Source organism: Balearica regulorum, chromosome 14 (genome assembly GCF_011004875.1).
Source record: "Balearica regulorum gibbericeps isolate bBalReg1 chromosome 14, bBalReg1.pri, whole genome shotgun sequence".
NCBI lineage: Eukaryota > Metazoa > Chordata > Aves > Gruiformes > Gruidae > Balearica > Balearica regulorum.
In genome coordinates this window covers 12,670,565-12,684,009 of record NC_046197.1, presented here as the reverse complement: position 1 = coordinate 12,684,009, position 13,445 = coordinate 12,670,565, and the positions used below count along the sequence as shown (strand labels likewise).

General features: G+C 44.2%; 1 long non-coding RNA gene across 1 annotated transcript; it reads right to left on the bottom strand.

Annotated features, from left to right (window-relative positions):
- Positions 1-313: 313 nt before the first annotated feature.
- Positions 314-5,458, bottom strand: LOC142603854 (uncharacterized). The gene is made up of 3 exons (XR_012837750.1): positions 5,322-5,458; positions 2,171-2,371; positions 314-1,396 (listed from the first exon to the last, which is right to left on the bottom strand). It is a non-coding gene; the product is annotated as an uncharacterized LOC142603854 (long non-coding RNA).
- Positions 5,459-13,445: the final 7,987 nt, after the last annotated feature.

Here is a 13,445-nt window from a genome sequence, read left to right as displayed (position 1 = left end):
AGTGTCCATGACAGCTCCTTGGGCTGCCTATAATGAAGCGAGATGGGAGTGCAGGAGGAGGACTTGGGAAGAGGTATCTCCAACACTATGACAGACCTAGAGTAGAACTTCAGCTTCCTCTGGTGCTGTATTTTCTCAAACTTTAACAGTTCTTTTGGGCATTAGTTAACAATGAGGTTGGTTACTCCATTGGTTAGCCATATCTGGAAAGGATTTACCTGCGTTTCACCTCTGCATATTTCCTTGTGGCTCTGATGCAACCAAAGGCTTGAGCCAATGGTACTCAGCACCTCTGTGAAGGATAGATGTCCTCTGGAGCTGTCAGAAGGTGAATGTTTGATATTGGGCAGAAGGTTTTCTACGTTGTGTCTTTGCCAAGTCAGTCACTGGGAAACCTATTCTGAGAAAGACTCTGCATTCCTGTTATGAATGAACTCGCCTTTTGCCAAAGTATGACTGGCTGTCTGGTGCTAATCAGTGGTAACAGGATGACCTTTGCAAGTGAATAGAGCAAAAGGCAATTTGTCTTATAGAACTTGTACAACTGTTTTGTTTAATGAAACAACATGATTATAATCTTCCCACAAAGGCACATAAACAATTAGAGTAAATCTCCCTCACATGTTGCTAGGTGTTTACATAACTCATCCTTCTCTCTTATCAAATGATGTGTACAATGCACTCCTGACTCTGGCAGAACTTGGATTGTGTAAGCTTAATCAAACCTGATAAACAAATGTGTTTCCTATGATGCTGGAACAGCATCAGCACAAGTCAGCACACATTTATTTATGTACCCAGGTTCTGTTTTAAAAAAGAGTTGCAGTCACCAGTGTGCAGTATTTAAACAACCAGGGGGAATGCAGAAATGTATGCTATTACTAAGGGCATAGATACTACTCTCTCGGTGCCTGTTATATTCTTCACTTACTCCAAACTGCCAATTTTGAGTTTGTTATTTGAAAGATGATCGAGAGGGCCAAGTTGTTGGTACTTGTATCTCTTATTTCAAGTTAAAGCTATCATGAAATTATTTGTTTTCAAGCATTTACTAAGCGTACACTAAAGAAGGCATGTGAAGATTTCTGCTGCCTACTTCGACGCTGTCCTGCTGTGTCTTGTCTTGGTTCATTCAAATGTCATTTCGCAGGGACTGAACCAAATGATCAAACTCCTCATATAAACCTAAGGTCTGAGTCTTAAAAGTTTTCTTTTTCTTTCTCTCCCCCCTCCCCACTTTATGTGGGAAAACTACAGAACCTACTTTCAGTGCACAGGAAAAAGTGTGTTAATGTGCCAACATCAAGTGAATTCCACGAGTCTTCTATTCATTAAACTCCCGGTTCCTCTGCATATAATTTATGTCAGTTCAGTTATGCTCCTCCAGGGTGTGCTACTAAAAGAAAAAAGAAACAGGTATTTAGCCAAAAAGAGGTGTTTTTGGCTCCAGAAATCAACTTGCACCTACTGACAAAGGAAAAACAGACATGTTTTGCCAAAAAAATAAATAACCAGGCCTATTTTTTTAAAGCCTGCAGTTAGAAGGTATAACATTTACATTGTTCTTTAGTGATTCCTTTTTTCTAACACATATGCAAAACAAACACCCCCCCACTATTTCTCTCCATGATCAGCCTCGTACATACATGACCCTGCTCGTAATATCTAATGGTGACTTCATGCTTGTAGAGGACTGTTCGGTGACAAATCTGAACCAGACCTTGGACCCGAATACAGTTCTGCAGCTGGGAACGATTAACTCTGCGCCCAGGTTTTGACTTGGGCTCCTGGATAGTGGAACTGACTATTGGATAGTGTGAGACTGACCGAGTCCAGAACTCGTAGCCAAATGCAGTAATGTTAAAAACAAAAGGCTAAATTACTTCTGCTCACGGAAAGTACTTTCACTGCGAGCAAAACTTTGAGATTCCTGCTCCCCCTCTCCCCTTGTTCTGGCCCCCTCCCCAAAACCAGCTGGGTCCTCCTGGGTTTCCTTGAAGCCTCAGATCTGGGGGCTGGGGAGAGCCTGTGAGGCTGATTTGCTGGGAGGCATCAGGTTGCACAGTGCCCTTTGTTAGACTCTCTAAGTTAATTATGCTAATTGGAGCCCTGAGATTCCTCAAACCTGCCACATTAAATAGGTCTGCTTCCTCTTTGGCAGAGCCCGGACCTGGCGCTGTACAAGATCTTCTGTGGATGTAAGGATGCAGGAGCAGATGTACGCTTAGGGAGAGGGACCAGCCGCTGGTCTGCCTTGTGATGGAGGGTGAGGAGGAGACATGCTGTGAGAGTATCTGAACCTGATTTCTGAGGTCCTGGCTGTAACCATGTTGTTTCCCTCCATAAATTCTGGCAGGCTCTAAAGCCTCATCTATAAAAGAAAGTGAGAGACAGAGAAACTCTGAAGACAGGCTCTGAGTGGGTGGGAGACTTGATTAATTGCAATGTCAGACAAAAAGAGAAGGACATATTTTAAAGTAACAGCAAGACCTTTCCACTGAAATAAAGTAATTTTTAAATCTGCTCTGCTACATGGGCATTAATCTCAAGTCCCTCCTAGAAAGCCAATGGAGGTGATGAGGGTTGGCAGGGGGAAAGTGAGAACAAGATCTGGCCTGTAAACATAGAAACAGGGCAAAAGAGGAACACTTTCCATTTCTTTGGGGCATTTAATTGACCAGCACTCAGATAAACCCCTCCTGTTGCAGCAACATGCCCTACTCCATCCTCTACAGGCTCTGCTATTTATGTCTTGTGCGTGCATTCCTTTTGTGCCACTGGTGCAAATAACACTTTAAAACTAAATCTGTAAGTCAGGAACTCCTGAGCTTTATATTTATTGTCTTAGTATTAGGAAGAATCATGTAAAAAATAATAACACTGAGTGCAAATTGTTCAAAATCATCTCCTCAATGAATTTTTTCCAATGAAACTCTCTGATATAGAATGTAAGGGAAACTACAAGACCAAGTGCAAGGTCCTGCACATGGGTCAGGGCAATCCCAAGCACAGCTACAGGCTGGACAGAGAGTGGATTGAGAGCAGCCTCAAGGAGAAGGACTTAGGGGCATTGGTAGACATATTGTCTCAACATGACCTGGCAATATACGCTTGCAGCCCAGAAAGCCAACCGTATCCTGGGCTGTGTCAACAGAAGCATGACCAGCAGGTCGAGGGAGGTGATTCTTCCTCTCTACTCTGCTCTAATGAGACTCCACCAGGTGAGTCTCATTAGAGCAGAGTACTTCCCCGCTACTCTGCTCTGGTGAGACCTCACCTGGAGTCCAGCTCTGGAGTCCTCAGTACAAGAAAGACATGGACCTGCTGGAGTGAGTCCAGAGGAGGCCACAAAAATGATCAGAGGGCTGGAGCACCTCTGCTATGAAGACAGGCTGAGAGAGTTGGAATTGTTCAGCCTGGAGAAGAGAAGGGTCCGGGGAGAGCTTATAGGAGCCTTCCAGTACCTAAAGGTGCCTACAGGAAAGCTGGAGAGGGACTGTTTACAAGGGCATGGAGTGATAGGACAAGGGGTGATGGCCGTAGGCTGAAGGAGGGGAGATTTAGATTAGATATTAGGAAGAAATTCTTCACTGTGAGGGTGGTGAGGCACTGGAACAGGTTGCGCAGGGAAGTTGTGGATGCTCCATCCCTGGAAGTGTTCAAGGCCAGGTTGGATGGGGCTTTGGGCAACCTGGGCTAGTGGAGGGTGTCCCTGTCCATGGCAGGGTTGTTGGAACTAGATGATCAACCCAAACCAGTCTATGATTCTATATGGTAAAGAATTTAACTGTTGAGGTCAGAGTGCCCCTACCTTCCCACATGTCCATTCAATAAACAACTACTCTGAGGAGGAGGAAGAAAAAAAAACCCTTCCTTTCTTTTACCATTTGGGTCCACAAAAGTCCCATCTCTAATCTCTCATGAGAGGAACTAAGGAGTAGCTCTTTGTAATGTTTAGAGATTTATAGAGCTGGAGACAGTGAAAGCATTTACTGTTAATGGGTAGCATCATTTGCAACAATTGTACTTTGAGATATTATATGGGTAAATCGCACTGAACACCAAATCCCATTCCAGTGGAAACAGTGGTATGGACTGTTGAAGAGAAAAAAATACACCATGGGAGGGAGAAATGTGTTTAACTTCAGAAACCTTACCCAAACACATACAGATTAAGAGGTTAGAGTCTTTTACAGTTTAAATGCCATTTACCTTGCTAAGGTGCCCTGTTTTTGATTTAATTTTCTTCAGATGCTTTTAAGATAAAGCTGGAGATAAAAGAGCATGGTTCAGAGATCATTGGTGTCAATGGCAATTGCTTAATTCACTTCAGTAGGCTTTGGTGTCAAATGAAGAGATGTCCTGAACTGGGATGCAATCTATAGCCCATTGAGGCCAGTGGAAAGACAGACACTAATTTTAATGAATTTTGAACCGGACCCTGAATGCCAGACCAAAGCAGACTATTTGGGTGGGTGGAGTTAAATGCACATGCTCAATCTTGGGGATCAAAGTTTAAAAACATATTCAGAATGAAAATCTGTATTTAATGAAAGTCCATTCATCATCACACAAATAGCTCCTTAGTTTTCAATGGAACTAATCCCAAATTGATGGAGAGGCAGTTTGGCCAAATATCTGCACAGTAGTCTTTCCTTCAATAACTATTAAAACACAGTCTCCGGACTTTTCGGTTATTAAGATACAGGTTCAGGATGGGCTTCCCCCTGTTCATGCTGATGATATGGTATGTACTGTACGTGCTGAAGGGAGTGCAGAAAAGTGCTCTCCTTTAGCTGTTAATCAGCTTACCAGTTCTTGCACAGAAAATGCTATATTCTGGACTGTGATCCTGGCAAATAACCAAAGGGGAAGTGGATTTTCAAATGCTTATTTTATTAATCTTTAAATATCGTCTCGCTAGGGCTCCAGGTGCTGAGTGGTTTATAACACTCTAAATTGTAATCATGGATAATTTTTAATCCTGTGCATACATTCCCCTACTGTAGCTGAATGGGGATCTGGGATACTGTAAAATGGAGAAGAGCTGCCTACCAGATCTGTTCCTCCTCTCTGGCGCAGCAGCACAAAGGAAATTTCCTGCTAACCCATCAAGTCCTTGAATGATTTGTAAAATACCGTAAGAGTCTGAGAGCGGTTAAAAGGAGGAGAAAGATACTGAATTGCACGTTCCTGTCCCTGGCACATCAGCCAAGTGGGACCTAATCCAACCACCCCCTGTAGTTAAATGAAGAACTTGACTAATTTTTGGATCAAACCCAGGTAGTACACTGCCTCACATTAAGAGCAGTTCCACTTACCTTTGAGTTGCATTTTCCTTGCTTTGTTTCTGTACAGATAGTTATTTGCTTGAGGGCTGGAGGATTTGCAGACCAGCAATATTTGAGTTGTTCACCACTATCTTCATCTTTCAGGTACGTTTTTACAAGGAACTTAGGGGTGCTGCATTATGACATTAAGTTTATTTGGCTGGCAGAAGAGATATTTACAGAGGACTTTGGCTCATCCTCTTTTCAACATTTATTAACTCAGGGGTACAAGGCACAGACCCGATTCACCTATTGACTGTGGCTTCCTTCCAGCAGAGAGAAGCTGGTATAAGTGATGATTTTTTAAGTTGAGGAAAGGATTGGATATAGGTCTGTTTGACTGAGGAATAAGTGTTGGCGGTAGAGGAATGGGGCTGGCAGCTGGCAGGGTTTGGGGAGATGGGGGAGAATTTCACTGCAAATTGAATTATAAGAGGATCTATGTGATAAAAGGAAGCCTCCTAATGGAGGTTAGTGCTCGTTCCCTGTGAAAAGCCATCAAGGTTTGGATGGCTGGCATTTCTAATTCTGTTAAGTGTCAAAATCGATGCTTGATGGGTCTGCGGGAGCCAGGCAATGGGCACGCCTGTGCTGACATACCAATTTGGTACAAGAAAGGGATGAGGAAGGGACTTCCCAGAATAAGAGTGAGACATCTCTTGAAATTTAATTTGCTTAATAAGGTTTTAAAAGCATTAAAAAAAATTAAATAACAAGGCCATTTCCACCCTCCTCCTAAAATAAACCTCGAGCTTCATTTGCAGTTTTCCACTTGTAAGCGACACATGTAAGCGAAGGGCCTGTTGTTGCAACCCTGGACTGCTCCCAAGCAAATGATGCTTCTTTATTGAAAGCAAATGAAGAAAAAAGAGAATCTGTCAAGGAGAGAGAACGGTTTAATTGGATTAAAACCTATGAGCATGTACAGTAGGGGAGGAGAGAGCTCCTCTATCTCCGATTCCTGTGGAGAAGGCAAGGAGATTACCGGGGGGTGAAGTGAGAGCTATGCAACACAGCACAAGCAGCCATCCAAAGCCTGGAGTTAGCCAGTGCAGGGGCCCCGGAGGAATTGCCGGTTTCTTTTGGGCGGCTGGGGAGTTCTCCCTGGAAAAGGGTGGCTGGCAGTGCTCATTAGAAGGAGTGTGGGTCTCCTCTGGCACTGAATGCAAATTAAGGAGCAATGTTTGTGTTTGTGGTTCATTAGCAGTCAAGTGGTTTGTCCAAAATACATTTCGCTTTTTCTCTAAAGGGACAGCCTGTAGATTCAAGCCTGAGATTTCTTATGCATTTCAAATGACTTACTCCAGCCCTGGTCTTTCATCCCCACACTGTTATTTAAAAGAACCCTGAGTTTTGGATTCCTTTTCATCGGCTCTCAGGGAAGCAGACACTTTGCAGGGAAGGTGCAGTTATGCTGTACAGCCAAGGTGGGAGGATGTGGAAAGTCACTCAGTGCCTCGCACTTGGGTTAAAATTTGGATGAAGAGGAACTTTTTGCAAATTCAGTCTTTTTACAAAGCCACAGCTAATGATGGTTCAGGGTCCAGCCATTCCACCAAAGCATTCCCTAGCTCTCAGGCTGGTATCTCAGTTCTGGACCCTGTAGGCAAAATTTCTGAAGGGCTCCATGTTTTAAGAGCTCTTCTCAGCAGTGGGTCTGGAGCCTTGGAAATGTGGGTCCTGAGCCATTTCTGGAATAATGCTTGGGACACATGGTGGATGATGCCAATGTTAAACTTCTGAAGCCTGGATCTTAACATAAGCTGAAATTTTGAGGCCTGGGATGTGGTGCTGAGTTGGTCCTGAAATGCTGCTGCCCCTCACCCCCCAGTGCCACCAGAAGGGATGGAAAGTAAAACTTGGACGGGTAATTAATTGCACAGCAAGGCAGGGACAGAGAAACGGGGAAGTTTTTGCAGGTTGGGTTGGGGGAAGGGACTTTGATTTGAATACGAAGAAGCATTTGGAGCCAAACCAGCAGCAGATTGTGGTACCTTCTTAATTCTGTGAGCCACACATGAATGACCTTTTTGTCTGCCTCCGCCTGCCTGCAGTGGGGGGTTCTCCCCCCTGCCTTTCCCCACCACACACACTCATTGATAATATACATGTGCTAAATAGGATTAACTCTCCCTCATCTGCATGAGTTGTTTCTCTCCCTTGCTGCCACTCAACCCGTCTTCCCCCTCTCCCCTCCCGCACCCTTCAGCCCCCCAGCTCCTTCTGGAGCTCCATGTGGGCCTTGTGTGGAGTTTAGCTCCCTCATTGTAGGGCAGCTGGTAATGGGAGCAGGGCTGAAAAGCCGGCTGTCAGGCTCAGCGCTCAGGAAGAATAGGCAGACGTCTGCTCCGCAGCTTTCCCTTTGATAGACGCGGATAATCCCTGCTATGAGAAGGCTGAGTCAAATGGAAAGGGAGAGTGAGCCCAGCGCCCTCCCACACCCCCGAAGCAGCACAAATTGCAAATCCCGGGATTTGAGGGAAGACGGCTCATCCCTCTAAGCACCTTGTGATGAATCCATTTCTTCCTGGAGATGTCTTTCTCTGGAAGGGAGGGAAGGTAGTGAAGCTGGCTCTCTGGAGGAGAAGTGCCCTTTTTGCAGCCTGAGCAGAGAGCTGGCAATAGCTCGTTTCTCCCCAGGAGCCAGCACGGGGTGCAGGAGGGGAGGACCATGCCCCCTTCATTCACGCTTTCATCAGGGAGCGTTCCTGGCTGCCATGTGCAATTAGGCAGCGGGGGCAGATTGGGAAACAAACTCGCTCAACGCAGCCAGGATCAGACCTCCCAGGTCTCCAGCATGAGCCGTCCCACGCTTTGATTTGTGAAACCAGTGAGGGAACACATCTCAGGGTGGGGGGTATGGGACATGGGGTGGCAGCCGGGAGGGGAGCAAGTCCTAAGGAAGATGCATTGGTGTTGGAGGGCCTCCCGGACAGCCAGGGCACGAGGTTCATACAGCCGCTTTAGGAATAGAGCAAGGGGCAGCAGTGAGGAAATACTGCTGCAGAGGTGGGAGCTGGTTGTTTGAATCTCAGTCACAGTGTGCAAGAAGTGATGGGTTACGGTATCACATCACTTAGGGACTCACTAGGAGGCAAAAACTCTTGCTTGAGGTCTCTTTCCAACTTGAGCAGTCTGGAAACTTGTCTTCCCATCGCTCAGGTGGGTGTCTCGCCCTCAGTCAGGCACTGGTTGGGTGTCTCTGACTATATCTCACTTTCTGCAAAATAGTTTTGCAAAGTCTTGATTTTGAAATGTTTATCTGGCATGAAATGGTGACTTGAAAACTCAGGAAGGAGCCTTTTTCTTTTTTGCATGTAACTTGTATGGGGCTGGCATTCCCTAGCATGTACCCAGAGGTTTAAGACAATGTTCAGGCAGGATGTTAAATAATTTTATTCACTGATGTTTACAAAAAACTCATGGTTTAGGGCTTGGGCCAAGTATTACCATGTTGCTTGGTAACATCCATGGCCCACTGAGAGAAGAAGATGAGGCAGAGCCAGAACAAGAAACAGGAAAATATGAACCAGTGAGAACCAAGCAGGGCTTTTTAGCTGAACTTCAAATTTCTTTTGCACGTTTATGTTGAAGCTACTCTACTTATCCACTCTTGGTGCATCCAGCCCTTTAGACGCGTACAGTTTAGCTTCAGATTAAACAGGTTGTTCCCTCACATTCTCCAACGCTGAATGTCTACCTGTACCCACCGAACCTTTCTGATGCAAAAACTTTGGCTTGATGTTTCCACAAAACAGGTTTCCTGCAAGCTGCCTCTGCTTCCAGCTAGCCTGGGAGGACACTAGGAGACACTGCTCTCCCATATGGGATCCGAAAACAGAGCAGCATCATAAGCAAATGGGTGGCACTAACCAAGCATTTGAGAACCTGGAAGGAACTTTTGTTTCCAATTCAGCTTTCAAAAGAGGCAAAAGGCCAAGGGCTTTCGTGTTATTTATCTGAACCCATTTTCCCATCCTTACTTGAGGCTCAAACAAAAGTAGTCCATGCCGAGTCTTGCAGATGGATTAGCAATCAAGCATACAGCTGCACATACCTGGCACTCAAGTGTTCATGCTAGCCAGCCTTCTAAGAGCCGATCTCATTTTTATTTTTTGGGTGCTGGAATGTGGGAGTGGGTGGAAGGGCCAGGATGTGAGAAGTCTCCACAGATGTTTTACAAGAAGGAAGTGAATCTATAGTTTAGGCAATCTGATTTACTTGAATCTCCATATTGCTTTCTTGGAGGGTTTTTTGTGTTTTACTGGAATTTCTGATGGACATTTAGGCCGTAGCTTATTTTATTAGAATTGATTTTCCTATATCCCTTTATACAGTCTTCCTCTCCTCCTCTTGAGACCATCCTGATCATCTAGAAGTGAGGAGCTGACCTTACTGCATAAGCAATGGCAATTTGCCTCCATTATAAAAGTCTTAATCATGTCATGAACAGCTTTATCTATTTCTTTTAGATATAGCTTGGAAGCCTTTCCCTAATTAATTTCAAAACCCTGAGGTTCCTTATTCAGAAGTATTTACCCATCTAGTATCAGCTAACTATGGGCAGCTCAGTGTCATCCTGCTGTATTAATCCAAGGGAACAGTCTGTTGGACAGCAAACTCCTCACCAAAGCAACAGAGAGGCTCAAAATATTGACAGCAGTTCAGGTTAAATTCATAGGCTTGTTAGAACTGCGGGCTTAAGCCTGTTGAAAGGCTTGCATGTGAAACCTGGCCGATAGCGGGCTTGAAGCCACACACACCGCATATGGTTCCACCTAGAATGGACAAGCAGTACAGCAGAGCCTGCCAGAGTGGAGTGCGATTTCAGCTGAGATTTTGGCTTTGTTCAAATCCAGAAACTCCAAAACACCAGGAGAAACAGAGGAAGTTGGAAATGAAAGGCGAAGGGCTGGATTTGCCCTGGGGAATGGGATGTTGAGAGGGACAATGGGGCTTCATCACAAGGGGCTTTCTGCTGGAGTTAGAAATGCCCAGCCCAACCAAAATGCTTTACCACCATCTGTACTGAGCAAAGACCCTCCTCCAGTAGATCTGAAACACAAGGGTTGTATCAAGGTGTACAAGGTGACCTCTGTGCAGCCAAATCCCCCTCTTTGTCCATGTGCTTTGAGCAGAGGTCAACAAAATGTTTCAGGAAAGATGCTGCATGCCTGTATGCATGCACCAGGTTGTAAAAATCTGTGAAACTCTTTCATAGAAAACCAATGGGCAGGCGTCCCTGTAATGCAAAGCAGCCTGTGTTCTGTTTGCACATGGAAAGCTTGGAAATAGGAGTGAGGTCTGCGTTGGCGTGGGGAAAATCTTGAATCCTCACAGCCAGCAGTGCTGGCAGCCGGAGATGATCATTGTCAATAATACGCAGGAAGATTGTGCTCCATTGTTGCGGTTCATTATTAAATTACATAATTTTCATTTTTTCCATCCTTAAGCTTTACCACTTTAAAATGGTTTGTCCTATGCAATCAAATGTGATCCTTGAGCCTCAGCTTAAAAACCCAATAACAATGAGCATTCTCTGGAATGGAAAAATAGAAAGAAAATAAAGGGGTTATATAGTAATTCACTTAAATATGTGTGTAGAATCTATCTGAAAGCCTGATACAAAAATACTGAGTGAACTGCATCCAGACCACTGCTTTGAAGGCACAGATAAAACATCTTGGTGCTAGGGTCAGCCCAATCTCCTTATCCCAGGAAGAAATACATCTGGTGTGGAGGTGGGCATCAGGTAAGATAATTTTCTCAGGGACTTTACTAGCTCTCTGATGAGAAATTGGATAGTAGTTTAAGCTCCCCAGTATAGTGTTTGCAATGGACTTGAAGTTTTGACATGGTAGTCCCTGTGCCTCAGCTGTATAGAGGAAACTTTTAAAGTTAAGCTCATACAATTGCTTGTGGTGATGTCAGTGAAAGCCAGGATGTGAACACTGAAACATTATGAGTTCAAAACTGATAGAATTGCTTAACTGGTATGATTGCTTTTTATAACACACCTGGCAGCCATGGAGGAGCTGAGCTGAGTACTATAGAGGAGGAGAGAATCTGAACTGATGAGTAACAGCTTTAAGAGTCTAAACCTGGTTATCCTACTCCACCAAGAATTAGTTGCTAATGGCTCCATGCAAGTGCCCAGAAGATTTTTTTTTTTTTTCCCCTGCCAGCAGCTCTCTGTATTACAAATTCAAGTGTACTGCGAAATGTTGCTGCACTTCATTGCCCTGAGCTTTCAGCTAACCACCAGACTCTTGCTGTAGTCAATGCCTTTGGATGTTCTTCTCCTTTTTGGATCCAGTTTGTGCTGGTTTTAATTTGGGGATTTACATCTGAAGTTATGCCCTTCTCCCCCACTACTAACGATAGGTCTTATGGTGCCTGAGTTTGGATTTCCAGCCAAGGTCTATTTCTAATTGTGCAAAATAGTGGGTTGTCCATTGGGGTAGATATTGGAAAACCAGACTCTGAACGCTTATCTTCAGCCCCTGGGTGGTTACCCTTACTTGGTATGTTCCTTCTTTTATCCAGCTGGAATGGAAGATGTTTAGATGAGTTCCTGTCTATTTAGGAAGAGTGTAGAGCAGATATCCCACAGTGGTATCTGGCTGCTTGTGTCCATCTGGAAGTATTGACTTTTGATTTCTTGGCCTTGCTGTTCTAGTGTGCTGAGGCCTGAGCTGCAACCTGCCTTTTTCTGGTACTTTCATTTGCGAGAGCCTGGTCTGTGCTGGCCATGGGGAATTGCATGGATTGCCTCCTTCCAGGCCAAGTCAGAACTGGTGAAAAATAGCAATGCTGCATTAAAACCAAAAATGAAACAAAAAGCAAATCTTTTTTTTGAGGTGCTCTGGACCAATCTTTTTATGTCAAGTAGAGATGACAGGAAATTTGTGAGTTTTTCCAAAAGCCACATCAGGGATTTTATGAGTTTGGGGTTTTTGTTTTTTCTGTTCTGAGTGAGGAGACCAACCTGAACCCAAATACCCAAAGTGGAGTGAGGAAGCAACGGAGTGAGCCCACGCCCACACACACTGAAAGGGGTAAGCAGGGGCAGGATTTCGGCAGACCAAGTCGCTGTGTCGCAAGAAGATACTTAAGAACTATTGATTCACACTAGAAAAGTTGTTCCACTTTTTCCGTCTTTCTTCCCCCTCCTGCCTCTTTGTTTGGTTTTGTTGTATTGCTCCTGGGACGTTCAGAGTGACAATAAGGCAATTGTTCCTTCATGAAGAGGGCTCAATGAAACAGTGCATAAAAAGTGACACGGCAAGAAAATATGACAAATATTCTGTACTTCTGTGCAGAATACTGCCATTTCCTCAGTATGTATTCCTGAGAAGAAAAATATCCATCAAGATATTGATTTTAAACAGGGAGTTGCCATTTGTGTTTCTCCTCTCTCTGAAACATAAAGCTCAGATCTCTCCCTTGCCTGCCCTGTGAGGAGAAAACGCACCTAGTATCAATTACATTTTTAATCTCTAAGACCCAGTCTCCAAATGTGTTTGTGTCTATGTATACACACAAACTGTTTTCCCTTTGTCTTCCTATCCAAAATGCAAAAGCATCTCAGATGTTGTGATTCCTCCAGGTTTTTCCCCCGTGGGAGGATGGAAACATGTAACATTATCTTCTAGCTGCCTACTGCCTGTCTCTGAAATTAGCATTTCAGTGACTGAAAGGTAGTTAGTTTCCACACAAAAAAAAAAAAAAAAAAAAAAAGAAAGAAAGAAAGAAATGGAGGGTTAGTATGAGGCTGACACTAATAGTAATAGGTGATGAGAGAGAGGGTACGGGACATGTTGGATTACTAAATGAAAACTGTGATTTTACCAGACGTGCTAACGGAACAATGAAAAGGGGCTTTTACAGAATAAATTAATTCTTTGGGTTTCTGTAATTAGCTGCCTCAGGAAGCTTCACAAGGCATGTTTACATAGAGTTAAAGGAAGGCTCTTTTACTATCCTAAATCTGGGGTTTAAAAAGTATTTTATTTTTTATTTCTGGGATATTCTCCAAATGAGCAAGGGCAGAGTAGATACTACTGGATGTAAAACTGAGCAACAGCACAGACGCTCCAATCTCATGTTAATTAA